Raw genomic sequence first — 13926 nt, forward strand, 5'->3', positions numbered from 1 at the left:
TTTGGTAATTATTTTTCTTCTACCTTATTTTTATATACTTTCAGTGTTGTTCTGTGAATGACCCTGTGCTGCTGCAACATCGTAAATTTCCTTGTCGTGGGACTATTAAAAGATTATGTTATCGCCGTAGGGAGACCATTCCACAAAACAGAGGCACGATAAGAGAAGGCTCTGTGACCCGCAGAATTTTTATTCACCCCAGGGATGCAAAGTAGTACTGCGGCCTGAGAACACAGAGCTTGGGCTGGCACGTAGGGTTTAATTAGGTCAACTAAGCAGGGAGATGCGAGTCCATAAATAATTTTATAGGTTAATAACAGAACCTTAAAATCCAATTTCACAGAGACAGGAAGCCAGTGAAGAGACACCAAAAATTGCTGTAATCAGGTCAAACTTTCTGCTTCCTGTCAAGATTCCAGCAGAAGCATTTTGAACCAATTGGAGACCCCCAATGCTGGACTGCGGTAAACTAGAAAATAAAACATTGCAGTAGTCCAATCTAGAAGAGACAAATGCATGAATCAGGGTCTCTGCATCAGCAATAGAAAGGATGGGATGAATATTCACTGTTTTGCAGGTGGAAGAAAGCAGTCCTCATAATACCTATAATGTGTAGGTTAAAGGACAGCATGGGGTCAAAAATCACCCCATGGTTCCTCACTGTCAGTGTGATGTATGACACACAAGCCTACATTAAGCGTTAGCTAGTCAAACAGATGTCGATGTCTCGCTGAACCATCATTTCAGTCTTGTCCGAGTTCAAAAGCAGGAAATTGCTAGACATTCAGCTTTTCACTGATGCAAAGCAATCCTCTAAGGACTATATGTGTACAAGATTACCAGTAGTTATCAGCATGTACTACAACTGAGTGTCATTAGCATAGCAATGAAAGGTAATTCCAAAACACTGCAGTATGTGCCCAAGGGGTGCTATATAAAGCGGGAAAAGCAGGGGGTCTAAGACGGACCCCTGTGGAACCCCATATTTCATGTCACCAAGGTTAGAGGTAGCGTTGTTGTAAAAGACACAATGAGAGCGACTGGCTAGGTCTGATGTCAACCATGCAAGGACATGTTTAGTAATCCCAAAATGATTCTCCAGCATATCAAGTAGAATACAATAAACTGCCGTATCAAACGCAGCACTAAGATCTAACAGCAGCAGAACCGTAGTGGTGCCTGAATCCATTGCAAGCAGATCATTTACCACTTTAGTGAGAGCTGTCTCTGTGGAATGACACGTTCTAAATGCAGACTGCAGTGGAACAAAGAGATTACTCTCAGCAAGGTGGTCCACGAGCTGCTGTGAAACCCCTTTTTCCACAATTGTAGGACAAAATGATAGATTTCTTATCGGCCTATAATATTTCAGGATCAAGATTCGATTTAAGAAATGATTTAATCACCGCAGATTTGAAACATTTAGGAACAGATCACGAGATTAGTGACTGATTAATAATTTCCAACACAATAGGCCCAATTGAAGTTGTTTTTTTTCTTTTTTAGTTTTCGCACAAATTACAGCAGGCCATAAAGCATCACTCTGTACAGATTAAAAATTACCATAGGGCGCATCTCTATTTGGCGAACATCCCATATGTGAAATCTTACCTAAATTCATATAAAATGGAAATTTTGTAATAAATCGGTCACGTTGTCTGTCCAAATGCACTTGCAGCATGGTCTGATCTAATACAGAGACAGTGATTTAACACAAATATATCTGAACACTTTGGTTTTTATGTTCCTAGTTTGGAAAAGAACGGCAAGCAAACAAATTCTATTTATTTTTCCAAATGTTCCAGACAGAGTGATGCAGGCTGACACTCTCTCCTTCAGTCTATGCACACACACAGACCTCACTGACTCCTCCTCCTGCAGACGGCAGGAAACAGGGACAGAAGCAAAGAAGCAATCACTGATGGGCCGTGAGGAGAAGCAAACAAAACAGAAACTAAATTATTTTAAAAAAATGACTTAATTGTTAAAGATAAGAATTGTGATTGTGACATAATTTTGATAAGAGGGCGGATGCAGAGAGTAAGGGGGCATTGCGCCCGTCACCTGGTTTATCAATCAATCAATCAATTTTATTTATATAGCGCCAAATCACAACAAAACCTTGCCCCAAGGCGCTTTATATTGTAAGGCAAGGCCATACAATAATTACGTAAAAACCCCAACGGTCAAAACGACCCCCTGTGAGCAAGCACTTGGCGACAGTGGGAAGGAAAAACTCCCTTTTAACAGGAAGAAACCTCCAGCAGAACCAGGCTCAGGGAGGGGCAGTCTTCTGCTGGGACTGGTTGGGGCTGAGGGAGAGAACCAGGAAAAAGACATGCTGTGGAGGGGAGCAGAGATTGATCACTAATGATTAAATGCAGAGTGGTGCATACAGAGCAAAAGGAGAAAGAAACACTCAGTGCATCGTGGGAACCCCCCAGCAGTCTAACTCTATAGCAGCATAACTAAGGGATGGTTCAGGGTCACCTGATCCAGCCCTAACTAGAAGCCTTAGCAAAAAGGAAAGTTTTAAGCCTAATCTTAAAAGTAGAGAGGGTGTCTGTCTCCCTGATCTGAACTGGGAGCTGGTTCCACAGGAGAGGAGCCTGAAAGCTGAAGGCTCTGCCTCCTGTCTCCCTGATCTGAATTGGGAGCTGGTTCCACAGGAGAGGAGCCTGAAAGCTGAAGGCTCTGCCTCCCATTCTACTCTTACAAACCCTAGGAACTACAAGTAAGCCTGCAGTCTGAGAGCGAAGCGCTCTATTGGGATGATATGATACTATGAGGTCCCTAAGATAAGATGGGACCTGATTATTCAAAACCTTATAAGTAAGAAGAATTTTAAATTATATTCTAGAATTAACAGGAAGCCAATGAAGAGAGGCCAATATGGGTGAGATATGCTCTCTCCTTCTAGTCCCTGTCAGTACTCTAGCTGCAGCATTTTGAATTAACTGAAGGCTTTTCAGGGAACTTTTAGGACAACCTGATAATAATGAATTACAATAGTCCAGCCTAGAGGAAATAAATGCATGAATTAGTTTTTCAGCATCACTCTGAGACAGGACCTTTCTAATTTTAGAGATATTGCGTAAATGCAAAAAAAGCAGTCCTACATATTTGTTTAATATGCACATTGAATGACATATCCTGATCAAAAATGACTCCAAGATTTCTCACAGTATTACTAGAGGTCAGGGTAATGCCATCCAGAGTAAGGATCTGGTTAGACACCATGTTTCTAAGATTTGTGGGGCCAAGTACAATAACTTCAGTTTTATCTGAGTTTAAAAGCAGGAAATTAGAAGTCATCCATGTCTTTATGTCTGTAAGACAATCCTGCAGTTTAGCTAATTGGTGTGTGTCCTCTGGCTTCATGGATAGATAAAGCTGGGTATCATCTGCGTAACAATGAAAATTTAAGCAATGCCGTCTAATAATACTGCCTAAGGGAAGCATGTATAAAGTGAATAAAATTGGTCCTAGCACAGAACCTTGTGGAACTCCATAATTAACCTTAATCTGTGAAGAAGATTCCCATTTACATGAACAAATTGTAATCTATTAGATAAATATGATTCAAACCACCGCAGCGCAGTGCCTTTAATACCTATGGCATGCTCTAATCTCTGTAATAAAATTTTATGGTCAACAGTATCAAAAGCAGCACTGAGGTCTAACAGAACAAGCACAGAGATGAGTCCACTGTCTGAGACCATAAGAAGATCATTTGTAACCTTCACTAATGCTGTTTCTGTACTATGATGAATTCTAAAACCTGACTGAAACTACAACTACCCTTTCAAGAATTTTTGAGAGAAAAGGAAGGTTGGAGATTGGCCTATAATTAGCTAAGATAGCTGGGTCAAGTGATGGCTTTTTAAGTAATGGTTTAATTACTGCCACCTTAAAAGCCTGTGGTACATAGCCAACTAATAAAGATAGACTGATCATATTTAAGATCGAAGCATTAAATAATGGTAGGGCTTCCTTGAGCAGCCTGGTAGGAATGGGGTCTAATAGACATGTTGATGGTTTGGATGAAGTAACTAATGAAAATAACTCAGACAGAACAATCAGAGAGAAAGAGTCTAACCAAATACCGGCATGACTGAAAGCAGCCAAAGATAACGATACGTCTTTGGGATGGTTATGAGTAATTTTTTCTCTAATAGTTAAAATTTTATTAGCAAAGAAAGTCATGAAGTCATTACTAGTTAAAGTTAAAGGAATACTCGGCTCAATGGAGCTCTGACTCTTTGTCAGCCTGGCTACAGTGCTGAAAAGAAACCTGGGGTTGTTCTTATTTTCTTCAATTAGTGATGAGTAGTAAGATGTCCTAGCTTTACGGAGAGCTTTTTTATAGAGCAACAGACTCTTTTTCCAGGCTAAGTGAAGATCTTCTAAATTAGTGAGACGCCATTTCCTCTCCAACTTACGGGTTATCTGCTTTAAGCTGCGAGTTTGTGAGTTATACCACGGAGTCAGGCACTTCTGATTTAAAGCTCTCTTTTTCAGAGGAGCTACAGCATCCAAAGTTGTCTTCAATGAGGATGTAAAACTACTGACGAGATACTCTATCTCACTTACAGAGTTTAGGTAGCTACTCTGCACTGTGTTGGTATATGGCATTAGAGAACATAAAGAAGGAATCATATCCTTAAACCTAGTTACAGCGCTTTCTGAAAGACTTCTAGTGTAATGAAACTTATTCCCCACTGCTGGGTAGTCCATCAGAGTAAATGTAAATGTTATTAAGAAATGATCAGACAGAAGGGAGTTTTCAGGGAATACTGTTAAGTCTTCAATTTCCATACCATAAGTCAGAACAAGATCTAAGATACGATTAAAGTGGTGGGTGGACTCATTTACATTTTGAGCAAAGCCAATTGAGTCTAATAATAGATTAAATGCAGTGTTGAGGCTGTCATTCTCAGCATCTGTGTGGATGTTAAAATCACCCACTATAATTATCTTATCTGAGCTAAGCACTAAGTCAGACAAAAGGTCTGAAAATTCACAGAGAAACTCACAGTAACGACCAGGTGGACGATAGATAATAACAAATAAAACTGGTTTTTGGGACTTCCAATTTGGATGGACAAGACTAAGAGTCAAGCTTTCAAATGAATTAAAGCTCTGTCTGGGTTTTTGATTAATTAATAAGCTGGAATGGAAGATTGCTGCTAATCCTCCGCCTCGGCCCGTGCTACGAGCATTCTGGCAGTTAGTGTGACTCGGGGGTGTTGACTCATTTAAACTAACATATTCATCCTGCTGTAACCAGGTTTCTGTAAGGCAGAATAAATCAATATGTTGATCAATTATTATATCATTTACCAACAGGGACTTAGAAGAGAGAGACCTAATGTTTAATAGACCACATTTAACTGTTTTAGTCTGTGGTGCAGTTGAAGGTGCTATATTATTTTTTCTTTTTGAATTTTTATGCTTAAATAGATTTTTGCTGGTTACTGGTGGTCTGGGAGCAGGCACCGTCTCTACGGGGATGGGGTAATGAGGGGATGGCAGGGGGAGAGAAGCTGCAGAGAGGTGTGTAAGACTACAACTCTGCTTCCTGGTCCCAACCCTGGATAGTCATGGTTTGGAGGATTTAAGAAAATTGGCCAGATTTCTAGAAATGAAAGCTGCTCCATCCAAAGTGGGATGGATGCCGTCTCTCCTAACAAGACCAGGTTTTCCCCAGAAGCTTTGCCAATTATCTATGAAGCCCACCTCATTTTTTTGGACACCACTCAGACAGCCAGCAATTCAAGGAGAACATGCGGCTAAACATGTCACTCCCGGTCCGATTGGGGACCGGGAGTGACACGACCAAAAGTACGACTCCCCGGCTCACTAACAAAGTCCTGTCAGAAGAAATGCCTGCAGACATTAAACACAGCTCTACTCAGGACCTGATATGATCCACACCTACTGGCTGAAGAAGCTAACAGCTCTCCATGTGCCCTTGGCAGTACAAATGGGTGGGCTACTGTTACGTGCTCGGCACATGATTCCTTGCAATTCTTATTTTTGCATTATTATTATTATTTTTCCCCTGTTTATTTTTCAGGTTATAACTATGTTTGTTGTTGTATCTTTTTGTCTACTGAGTCTTGTGGGGTTTTTTTTTTTTGTTTGTTTGTTTTTGGACCATTATATTTTGTTGGAGTTTTTTTGGTTTTGTGGACCGCCCTCTCTGCCAGCCTATAAATAGGCTTGTCTGCGGGTGTGGCTCTCTCTCTCTCTAACCTTCTCTATCTCACTTTTTGCCAGGGTCTGAGCAGTGGCTCGTCAGCACGCACAGCTGTCAGGATGCAGGCCGAAAGCCTTAGGCCTGAGCCTGTCCTGTGTGGGTAGTTTTTAGTAGTTTTACTTTTGGATTTTTCTTCTGTTTTGGGCCTGGTGGGATCGGCTGACTTGTTTTTGCTTTTCTTTTGATTGGGTTTAGGGTTTTTTTTTTTTTGTTAGCCTGGTGTTTGCAGCGGCTTCTACAGCTCTGTATCGGGTTGGGCCACTGCTCTGCACCTGTTGTTTCTGTTTAGCCGGCCTTCCAGGCCCCAATTTTCTTCTGTAACTTTTGGATTCTTTTTGGGACACGAGGAGGTAAGGGTTCTTTTGTGTAACCAAGCAGTTTAACTAAATGAAATACATCAAGAAGAACGACGAATCATTTAATAATTAATAAAAATTGACTATTTGACCCCTTCCTTCGTGGTCTGTGTCTCAATAAATATGTTGTGTCCCTTTGGGTTATAATTATAGAATTAGCGCATTACTTTAAAAGATACGTATGTGCGATATTTTCACTTTGTAAAAATGACAGAATTGCTGTTATTGTTGGTAAACTGTGCAGAATTAGTTTTGTTTACAAATGAAACAAAGAGTGACAGGTGCTTTGTGTTTGATCTCTTGTGCCACTGTCTCTGTTGTTGTATGTTCAAAGTAAATGACACTTTTTTTGGCAGCAGCACGCCAGTAGCTGACAGTGTGCTGAGTCAATACAAAAAAACAGCAGTTAGCTGTAACTTCCACCAAATTTTTTAGTGGTTTATCAGTTTGGTGTTATAAAAGTTAACCTTTCAGTTTGCAGATTCGCAGCTATCAAAGCTAACTTTTCAGTTAGCTGTGCCCACCACTGCCTATGACTCAATGCCTCACACATGGATACTGAAGTGTTTGGCACTATACAAGGCTAACAGTGCAATGATAACCTTCATCAGGAGCTCAATGGGACTGTGGAAGATATCACTGGAGGCCAACACCAAGGTAATCACACAAGTCACCATCAAGTGAGCAATATACCAAGGTGATGCACTGTCCCTGCTGCTGCTCTGCATAGGCCTTAGCCCCCTCAGCCAAGAGTGGCTACAGATATTGATTCAGGAGTGGAGTAACCATCAGCCACCTCCTGTACGTGGATGACAAGCTGTATGCCAAGAGTGAGCATAACATTGACTCACTGATCCACCTCATCAGGATCTACAGCAGGGGTGGCCAGGTTCGGTCCTCGAGAGCCACATTCCTGACACTCTTAGTTGTCTCCCTGCTCCAACACATCTGAATCCAATGAAAGACTCGTTAGCAGACTTTTAATGAGCCTTTCATTGGATTCAGGTGTGTTGGAGCAGGGAGACAACAAAGAGTGTCAGGAAGGTGGCTCTCGAGGACCGAACTTGGCCACCCCTGATCTACAGTGAGGATATCAGGATGCCATTCAATTGGATAAGTGTGGCCAAATAGTGGCAAAGAGAGGGAAGGTGATCCAGAGTGAGAGGTTGGAATTGCCAGAAGGCAGGATAGCAGACATACAGGACACCTACAAGTACCCGGGAATCCCACAAGCCAATGGGATCCATGAGGAAAATGCAAGAAGGTCAGCCACAACCAAATTCCTCCAGAAGGTAAGACAGGTGCTGAGAAGCCAGCTCAATGGTAGGAATAAGATCTGAGCCATCAATACATATGTCCCACCAGTCATCAGATACCCAGCTGGGATAATAAGTTGGCCACAGGAGGAGGTAGATGCCACTAATGTCAAGACATGAAAATTCCTCACAATGCACGGATGTTTCCACGCAAAGTCCAGTACCCTGAGGCTCTATGAGCAACAGAAGGAGGGAGGACGAGGATTAGTGAGTGTCAAAGCCACAATCCAGGATAAGAGGTGGAGCATCCATGAATATATCAGAAAGATGGCTCCCTGAGATCAACTGCTACAAGAATGCCTCAGACAGCTGAAGACAAAAGGTGACAAGGAGCAGAAAGAGGTGATATCATGGAAGACCAAACCCTTTCATGGGATGTACCAATCAACATAGAGGAAGTGGCTGACATCAAGAAGACCTACCAGTGGCTAGAAAAGGCCACCCTAAAGGACAGCACAGAGGCTCTGATCATGGCAGCACAAGAACAAGCCCTAAGCACCAGATCCATAGAGGCAGGCGTCAACCACAGCTGACAGAACCCAAGTTGCAGGCTGTGCAAATGTGCCCCAGAGACAGCCCAGCACATAGTAGCAGGATGCAAGATGGGACAGTGTACACATAACCAAGTCTTAGGAATCATGTACAGGAACATCTGTGCTGCATACAGATTAGAAGTCCCCAAGTCCTGATGGAAGAAACCACCAAAGGTGGTTAAGAACGATGGGGCTAAGGTCCTTTGGGACAGACAAGCAACCAGACATAGTGGTGGTTGACAAGGGAAAGAAGACCACAGTTGTGTTCAATGTGGCAATCCCAGCTGACAGCAACATCAGGAAGAAGAAGCACTAGAAAACTGAGAAGTACCAAGGTCTGAAGGAGCAAGTGGAGCAAATGTGGGAGGTAAAGTTTAAAATGGTGCTCGTGGTAAAAGACGATAGAAGCTGTAACCTCAAATTAGAAGACTGGGTCCAGCAGATTCCAGGCACAACATCAGAGGTCTTTGTCTAGAAGAGTGCAGTCCTAGGAACAGCTACTCTGCTGAACCCTCAAACTCCCGGGCCTCTGGTAGAGGACCTGAGCTTGAGAAACACACATACCACCCTTCCCAGAAGGGAGTGAGGGGGAGATTTTATAGATAGAGGTTAATATTTGGAGCAGTTTTGGTCAAAGGTCAAGGAAAACATGGTCTAAAAAACAAACCACATTTTATATACCTCAACCAAGAAGCTTAAATGGACCAAATATGATGGAATATTACTTGGGATAGATATCTAGAGAGATGCTGGACTAGTTTGGTCAAAAGTGAAAGCCAAGAACACATTGTCCGAAAAATCTTTTTTGCATATCTCAACAACCAAGAAGCCTAGCTAGATGATCTAAAGCAGATTTTGGAATAGTTTGTTCCAAAGTCAAAGGTGACGGTGAAAGTAAACATGATCTGAGAAAACACTGTTTTATCTCAACATCCAAGAAGCCTAGATGATCAAACTAGGTGGGAATATTACTGTATTTTCCAGAGTATAAATTGTGATTTTTTTTTTTCTTTTTTAGTCCTTTGAGAGGGGCTGCGACTTATAGTCTGGTGCGACCTATATAATGGGGGGGGGGGGGGGGGGGGGTGATCACAATTCATGACCAGGAATTTTCATTACAGTGGGAACCAGAAACACAAAATTAAACTACCTTTTTTGTTTTAAAATAGCAAGAAGTGGAAACTCCCTAATGGGGCTCAATTACATTCAGAATGTGTTTGAAACAGTGTCGGGTCACACTTAGAATGTTCTTTATACAAGCAATCTTGATGGCATGACAATATGGCGTGCTCAGCACGCAAGCAAGCTTGTGAAGAATTGCTTCGTTCAACTGCGAAATATCACCAAAGTTAAACAATTGGTGTCACAGAAAGAATTAGAGGAAATCATCCATGCCTTTGTCTCCACGCGGTTGGACTATTGCAACAGCCTGTTCACTTGCCTGGGTAAGAAGGAGCTAAATCGGTTGCAGTATGTCCAGAACTCTGCTGCGAGGCTTCTGACCCGCACCAACAGGAGAGCCCACATCACGCCTATCTTGGAATTCCTTCACTGGCTCCCTGTTGCCTCCAGAATGAATTTTAAAATCTTGGTCTTGACTTTCAGAGCACTACATGGTCAGGCTCCTGATTACATTGCTGACTTGATTCAGCCCTACACCTCAGCCCGCAGCCTCAGATCTTCAGGTCAGAATCTGTTGATGGTTCCTCGAACCTGCTTTAAAACTTGAGGAGACCGATCTTTTAAAGCCGTAGCACCTCGTCTCTGGAACGAACTCCCTCTGTCCCTGCGATCCCTGGACTCTGTTGAGATGTTCAAAAAGCAACTAAAGACTACTTTTTAAACAGGCTTTTCATGGCCAATAATGTTTAGTACTGAGTGTGTATTTTTACTGTATTTTTTATTGTTTTACCTTGTAAAGCGCTTTGTGACCCCTGTCTGCGAAAAGCGCTATATAAATAAAGTTTGTTTACTTACTTACTATATACTTTTAAGAATATTAAGAGAACTGGGGGTGAGTTTATTCATTTTAACAAATGTAATACAAAAGAGTTTTCAAATGTTCATTTTTAAAACGTTTCATTGCATTACATGTATACCTCATATGCATCATCTGTTCAGTGACTTAAAGAAGCAGGTAACTTGCAGTTTGCACTTCTAACAAAAACAATTAGCTCTTAGCTCCTGATTAATATAGCAATGTTTTGTGTTATGAATACAATATTAATGCACTGGGTTTTCAAACTTTAATTGTTGCTGTATACCTCACATATGATCATCTGTACAGTGGCTTAAAGAAGCCATATATACTCATATTTTTTCATTCACCATTAATTAGCTCCTTACCTGTGTTCCTTCACCTCTGTGTACCTTATATTATTATAAATAAAGCCATGATAAAATTCACTGTCTTTTTTTTTTTTTTTTTTTTTGCATGAAGTAGTAAAAGGGACTTTTACTACGGTGTAACTTATATATGTTTTTTTTTTCCTCTTAAAGAGGTGTTTTTGGACAGATGCAACTTATACTCTGGAAAATACAATACTTTGACTATCTACAAGTGATTAGATTTTAGAGTAGTTTGGTCAAAAGTCAAGGTCAAGGAAAACGTAGTTCAAAAAAACCTTTTTGTGTATCTCAACAATAAAGGAGCCTAGATTGATAACCTAAAGCACATACTGATCAGCAAAAAATTGTGTTTGACTGGTATGAATGACTAGATGGTTAAGTCATACATAGTCAAAAACACCATTCCAGAGATATGTGTATTTAACTTATACATTTATATCATTGAGTGTAGACAGCACAGGGTATCAATCAGCCCTTTCACTGTTATTAGTTGTTGGCTATTGGTCAAAATAATTGCAGAGTCAAGATTACATATACAGAAATGTGATGTGGTTTCACGTTCATCTGTGTGGTTATGTGACTTATTGTCTTCTTCCTGTCAGCCAAACCCAGTCCCTGACTGCAATCATTAACAAGATGTATTCAGTCACAGAACTGCTGCCCACTCAATGTTCTTTGCATCATTCTCTGTCAGCTGTTGACTGTTCTGTATCAAGCTCCAAGATCTGTTGTGTGGGCCGCTGAAGAGGAGGTACTGCTGGCCCACCACCACCAGAGGGCGCCCTGCCTGGAGTGCGGGCTCCAGGCACCAGAGGGCGCCGCCGCCTCACGGGAGCAGCCTCGGTGACAGCTGTCACCCATCACCTGAGACAGCTGACGGCAATCATCAGTGGGGTATATCAGCAGGACGGCATCTCCACCTCATTGCCGAGATATCGTTTTTACCGGAGAGGTAACGTATTGACGCTAACAGAGTGTATCTTTTTTGGATTGAGCTAGTTATTTGGATTACTGTTCCAACGAGAGGTGGAGGTAACTTTCCTGCTGTTCGGAGTCCTGGGTGCAAACGCGCCCCCATCTGACTGTACTTTGTTTCCTCGCCAGCAGTACCAGGTCCGACACGCGGAGGCAGTGGCCACCTGGGAGTTCGGGACTTGGCGGCTCCAGTATTCCCGGGGTCCTGTGGCGGAGGAAGCCCTGTGGTTCCGGTCTTACCTTGGAGAGGCGTCTCCTATCTTCGAGCCTGCCCACACGACACTTTTGTGAATTGACTGTTGTCCATTTCTGTGATTGGTTGTATTCGTTGTGCACATTCACAACAGTAAAACGTTGTTATTTGACTTTCTTCATTGTCCGTTCATTTGCGCCCCCTGTTGTGGGTCCGTGTTCCTACACTTTCCCAACAGGATATCTCGGCCAGCGTCATGGATCCCGAGGGGCGTCAACCGGCTGTTGAACGGCCAATGGAAGAACAAGGCGCACAGGCGTCCGCAGGAGGGGTAATCGGTGAGTTGCAGCGGATCCTCACCGCTTTCACGACTCGGTTAGATTTGATGACCGAGCAGAACGTCCTCCTGAACCGCAGGGTGGAGGCTCTCGCCGCGCAGGTGGAAGCCGCTGCGGCTCTCCCTCCCGTAGAACCTGTGCGTAACAACGACGTTCCACTGGTTGTCCAACGACCCCTCCCACCTTCCCCTGAAGCATACATAAGCCCCCCAGAGCCGTACGGAGGCTGTGTGGAGACGTGCGCGGATTTTCTTATGCAGTGTTCGCTCGTCTTCGCACAGCGTCCCGTCATGTACGCGACAGACGCTAGCAAAGTAGCTTATGTGATAAATCTGCTTCGTGGTGAGGCACGCGCTTGGGCTACAGCGCTCTGGGAGCAAAGTTCACGGCTCCTTCTGACATATGATGGGTTTGTGAGGGAGCTCAGAACGGTGTTCGATCACCCTAATAGAGGAGAGACCGCTTCAGCCGTGCTGCTGTCAATGAGACAGGGGCGCCGGAGCGCAGCTGCCTATGCAGTCGACTTCCGCATCGCGGCTGCGAGGTCCGGCTGGAATAGCGCTGCCCTCCGCGCCGCCTTCGTAAACGGACTGTCATTGGTCCTCAAGGAGCACCTGGTGGCTAAGGACGAACCGCGGGATTTAGATGGGCTTATCGATCTTGTTATACGTTTAGACAATCGGTTAAATGAGCGCCGTCGGGAACGAGACGAAGGGCGTGGCCAGGCACGCGTCGTCCCTCTCCCTTCCGGTTCCGACCGCGTTCCGCCCTCCCCACGCTCCACGGCCCCTGCGCTCCGTGCGGTTACAGCCCCCCCTGCTGACGAAGCTATGGACACGAGTAGGGCAACATTTAGGGCACCGGTCACACAAAGGAGGCTGGCCCGCGGGGCGTGTTTTGTTTGTGGCTCGATTGAGCATCAAGTAAGGGACTGCCCCGAGCGGTTAAACACCAACGCCCGCCCCTAGAAACTGGGCTAGGGGTGGGCCGAGACCTTCACGTGGGACACACCCACATCGCCACACGACTCCCAGTTACAATCCTTTATGAGGATTTAACCCTGAAGGCCCCAGCACTGGTGGACACGGGCTCAGAAGGGAATTTGCTAGACAGCAAATGGGCTAGGGAGATAGGGCTCCCTCTGGTGGCACTTACCTCGCCTGTGCAGGTACGGGCGCTAGATGGCTCCCTACTCCCTCCAATCACTCACAAGACACCACCAGTAACTCTGGTGGTGTCAGGGAATCACCGGGAGGAAATCGAGTTTTTCGTGACTCCGGCCACCTCCCGTGTGATTTTAGGTTTTCCCTGGATGTTGAAACACAATCCCCGGATCGATTGGCCGTCCGCGGTAGTGGTTCAGTGGAGCGAGACCTGCCATCGGGTATGTTTAGGTTCCTCGGTTCCTCCCGGTTCCCAGGCCAGGGAGGAGGTCAGAGCCCCGCCCAATCTAGGGACGGTGCCGGTGCAGTACCATGACCTTGCGGAGGTGTTCAGCAAGGATCTGGCACTCACCCTTCCCCCGCACCGCCCGTATGATTGTGCCATTGATTTGGTTCCAGGCGTTGAGTTCCCGTCCAGTAGGCTGTACAACCTCTCACGAC

Source organism: Thalassophryne amazonica, chromosome 9 (genome assembly GCF_902500255.1).
Source record: "Thalassophryne amazonica chromosome 9, fThaAma1.1, whole genome shotgun sequence".
Taxonomy (NCBI): domain Eukaryota; kingdom Metazoa; phylum Chordata; class Actinopteri; order Batrachoidiformes; family Batrachoididae; genus Thalassophryne; species Thalassophryne amazonica.